Source organism: Bremia lactucae, linkage group LG16 (genome assembly GCF_004359215.1).
Source record: "Bremia lactucae strain SF5 linkage group LG16, whole genome shotgun sequence".
Taxonomy (NCBI): domain Eukaryota; phylum Oomycota; class Peronosporomycetes; order Peronosporales; family Peronosporaceae; genus Bremia; species Bremia lactucae.
Window position 1 is genome coordinate 1,881,206 of NC_090625.1, and position 5,001 is coordinate 1,886,206.

The following is a 5,001-nucleotide window of genomic DNA, read 5'->3' on the forward strand; positions in this document are numbered from 1 at the left end:
ACTCCGATGCGAGAAAACAGCGGTCGCAACGAATTAATATCGCCCGCTTGCGTGTGAAAGAAATCGTGGGCGGTACTATACCCCTGTTTCTTCTCACAACGCTGCTTCTGCTAGTCCATTTTGAGACTAGCGAAGAGGCCTCAGCTGGTGCTCCTTTTTATAGGCAGCCACGAAGCCGGGCACGTCAATACGTAAGGTATCGATCGGTGCCCAAGAGTCAAAACTCTTCGGGCAACCTTTCCATTGGACAAGGATCTGATACCTTTGCCTCACGGAGCGTTAAGCAAGCAACTTTTTAACAAGGAAGCGTTGGGCAAGCAACCTTCCAACAAGGAAGCGTTGATTCCCACCCGCATCCATCAGTGCAGGCGGCGCTGATAGGAGTGGCGATCTCGCCCACCTAATCGCGGCTGCCTTACCTTCGTTCGTTCAGTTGCAGGCGTTGAGCGCTGCCGAACGACGTATTGTGGATCTCGAGGGTCAAGTCTTGCGACTGACCTCGGCTCTTCAGGATGTCTGAGCGAAGGATCATCAGGGTTATGAGCGCCTGAAGACTTGCTTGGACCTTCTGGAGAAAATAATGCTGAGGGATCCGCGTTACTCGCGTGATGTCCCTCGTCCTCCGAGTCCTGTTCGTGGTGGGAAAAGTCGATCGGTTGATAGTTTTTCGCCTTCTCCGTCTCCCTCACCCGAACTCCGCTCGACTCACAGTCGGCGCCACCATCGGTCTCCTTAGACGGATGGGGATATGTGACCTCATTTGGATCTACATACCGTTCCAGACGACCCTCGTAAAATACGGGGTGCGTCTCCATATACGGGGGAAGGGTGAGCCCATAATTTAGGTCTCCAACCTCTTCTACCACCGTAAAGGGCCAAATGAAACGCGGCAACAACTTCGTAGTACCGTCAGGTAGTACAGAAATTGCATTTTTGGGTAGGGAAGCAGTACTTTATAGTACTTTTCACCCACTCTAAAGCGTTCATTACTTTTGCGACCATTTCAATCCGCATATTCTTTTTGCTTGTCCTGTGCGCTTGCCATCGCGTCACGGACTTTCCGTGTGACGGCTAATCGCTCATCCACAAAGCGTTGAGCCTCGCTCACGCTTTTCGCATCAAACTCGCCTATCATACCGCTGAGAGGTTGGTCATAAGACGCAGTTTATTGACCACTGCTAAACTGGCAGGGTCACTAGGGAAAGTTTCAGTCGTTGAGATGATACTCTCGCGGGTCATCGTCATATTGACGAAGCTATGCCCCTCTTTCGTACCGAGCATAGTGAGGGGCCCTCCCCCACTAAGACTCGGGCTGCGCACAAATGAGACTGGCGTCCGAGGATGGCGCAGTCCGTCAATATGATACGGTGTCTCACCCGTACTGGCGTGGACACTGTTATTTATAGCGAACTCCACAAAAGGCAATTGCTTGCTCCACTCTTTGGGAATTCCTATCGTGTGTAAGACATCCGCCACGACTTGATTGGCACGTTTTGTTTGGCCGTCGGTCTGGGGATGGTCTGCGGTTGACATGTGGAGCTTGTTACCTAGTACGCAAGACACAAGTCGCCAAAACCCTGACGTAAAACGTGGATCCCGGTCCGATACTATAGACTAGAGCATCCCGGTAGTTGGTATTCATGATCCAGGAACTAGAGAGCTGCCTCCTTGCCTGTGATCGATGTTTTACATGCTGCTAAATGTACCATCTTGCTCAGTCTGTCTATAAAGACGACAAGCCCCGTCCGACCCTTATGATCGGGCGGCATGCCAAACATGAAGTTTAGACTTACTGACTTCCAACAATCCGTTGAAATCGGTAGCGGCTTCAGTGGCGCACTGCTGGTCGGTGCAGGCTTAATGCGCTGACACTGTTCGCAAGAGCGAATATAGTTGGCCACCCGTCTATATAGGTGTGGCCACCAAAATTCCTCTGACACTCGTAAGAATGTCTTTTCACGGCCCAGATGCCCACTAGATGGTGCATCATGGAGCTCGTGAAGGATCATCAGCTTGAGATCTGTGTCATGAGGCACATTGTTTTAACGTTTACAGAAACTAATGTTATGAATTTTCTGATTCTCAAGATATCACAAGGTGATAGCTGATGCCATGACTGGCCATCGCTGTAGCTAAAGCGATTTGGCTTAGCTTTCACGTGCGTCGGAAGAGTAACTTGTCGTCCACCAAAGTGATTTAACAGCAGGCGACAGTGGTCATCCTGACTGTAGCTCTCTTTTATCTCAGAGGCCAATGAGCTCGTCACGTGGTATGCCTTCATGGCTGCCAACATTGACGGCTGAAATTGTGCTTTCGCACTAGACACACTTTCTGGTGTCTTACCTCGAAGTATGGTCTGCGCGATAAAGCGTCAGCCAAGACATTCGACTTATCCGGCTTGTATTCAACTTTAATTCAAAGTCAGAGAAGAATGTAAGTCATCTTGCCATTCTAGCCAAGCGGTTCGTTTAATTTATTGCGCTATGCAGTGATGCGTGGTCCGTATAAGCCACAAATGGTTCGGCCCAATAGGTTCACACGAAACTTGACAGGAGCATACTTTATTGAAAGTAGCTATTTGTCATGCACAGGTAATTCAGTTCGGCGGCTTATAAAAGCAGGGACTAATAAGAGATGATACGGTCAACGCCGCCGTCATCCTACTGCATGAGCGCGCTGTCGATTGGAAAATTTCTTGCATCGCAGACGACGCTAAAGGGCTTATCCGCGTCTGGCAATGCCAGACCGGTGCCTCTTCAAGAGATTGCTTCACTGATGAGAAAGCATCATCTTGTTATTTTAACCAAACCCATTCTACGTCCTTTTAAAGGAGGTCAGATAATGATTTAGTTTGCTCAGCATAATTCTTGCAATATTTAAGCAAGTAATTAGCGAGCCCAAGGAATTGGCACAAATCCTTCACATGTCGTGGAATTGGCCATTCTTTTACCGATTTTACCTTGTCTGGGTCTGCTCGTAAACCATATGTACCTACGATGCAGCATGGCACAGGTATCTCGGAGACTCCTATGACGCACTTGAAAGTTTCCGTTCAATGGGGGGGGCCTCCAGAGTCTGTAACACAGCGTCTAAATGACGCTTGTGCGACTCATTTTCGCTCCCCGCCCTCGGCCCTACAATGCACAAATACATCGTCGAAGTAGTCGGTGCGTAGGCACGGTGCTGACGCATCACGTAAGCCAGCACTCGGTTGAATGTCGCCGGTGCGTTTTTTTAACCTTAGGCCTTGACAAGCAACTTTTAAAGCATACCACTTGGGGTGCTCACTGCCATTTTGGCTTCATCGGACTCTTATGAGTACCTGATAGTAGCCATCTTTTAATATAACGCGGAAAAGATAGTTGACTTTCCCATGGCGTTCAACAAAACATCGTTCCGCGGGATTGGCGATATGGTCGCCGTGTTCAGCTTATTGTAATCATGAACCACGCGCCATCCACCTGTGGCTTTACGCACACAAAAGGTCGGGCTGCAGTGAGACGATTTGCTCCCACGCACATGTCCCGCCTTGGCTCGCTTGTCGAAGAACTCATCGACATAATCGACTTGTTCTTTCGGCAACGGCCATTGCCTGGTCACACAATACTTGGTGCCAGGTTCGAGGTCTATTTCGTGCCCGATGCCCCTATCTGCTGGTATTCGGCTCGGCACTTCTTCTGGGAACACATCGCGATGTTTCCACAAAGCCTCATAGAACGGACTGCCTCTCAAAGCAACCCACCCTTGAGCAGCGGACTGTTTCTTTTTGTCCGTTTCTAGGACGCTCTCGTCCATTGTGGACGACGAGCAACAGTCCACTAAGTTTACCTCTGGGACTGGTGTGACTATTTCGTGGATCTTCCTTCCTTAAGTTTGGCAAGGAACAGATCCCACGACATATCCGGGAGATTTACTATCTTTTCGGCAGACTTAAAGACTTGCCGGAGCACCTCAACTGAGGATGCCTCCGCAATTTCGTCTTTGACGGCCTCGAACACCTCGTTCGAAGGCCCGTCCTCGTTATAAAGAACTGATTTAAAAGTCAGTCCTTTAGACGTGCCTTTGACCGTCCTAATCTGTCGGGTACTCGTTCTTCGAGTCACCACGATCTTTGACTGGGAAGCGGGTTCCGTTGCTCTCCTGGCTAACACACCCCTTCCAACCGCACCAGGCTCTAGGCACTGTGCCGGTTCATGCGACGCTTTACTTCCTGTCAGCTCGCAGTACTCTGCCACAGGCTCTCGGCTCTGTGCAGGACTATCGGGACACATGACTACTTGTCATTGCCCTTTCCACTGGCCCAGTCTCCACGAGCTGGGTAGGAATTGGTGACGTTTGATATCCCGTCAACGCACCCTCAATTGTGTTCGACACGACATCAGTTGCACCGAAGATGTTCGGAGAGGTGGGGGAAATGAGCCCAATCGATGTTGAGGCTCATCCTAACGTACACAAGTAGATATGTGGGTCGTGGGTTGGATTTTAAGTGCTTCCAAGTGTAGGCGGGCACGTCGTAATGCGGCCACGCTCTACTTAGGCACACACCCTAGCACAGCGAGGAAGCGGCTAGACCGTCTTCTCTTGCGTGCAGTGAGGTAATTGTGGTGGGTGCGTTAGCGACCTCACCCAACGCACTAAGTAATCTAGTAAGTGTCGTTACGAGAGCGGTAATCCGGCTCCTTGTGCGCACTTACTTAGTAAAAAGTAGTTTTCAGACTGATTCATATTTATTCGCATTAAATATAAATACCTATTCTTACCAATAAAAATTGTCATCTCTGTCGATAACACTAATATGTATTGCGAGCGTATTTTCTAGATATCTCGCGTAACAAATGATGCTAGCCGTCATCACGGATGCTACTAGGCGTCGTCTCTCCTAATGTGAATGCAGCTATGTGCATCACATACACAAGGGTTGGTCACAAATATAAACCACATCCGAGTGGTAGGTCTGATAAGTTCATTTAAGTAATTGACCATACCGTTAGGACACCAAGT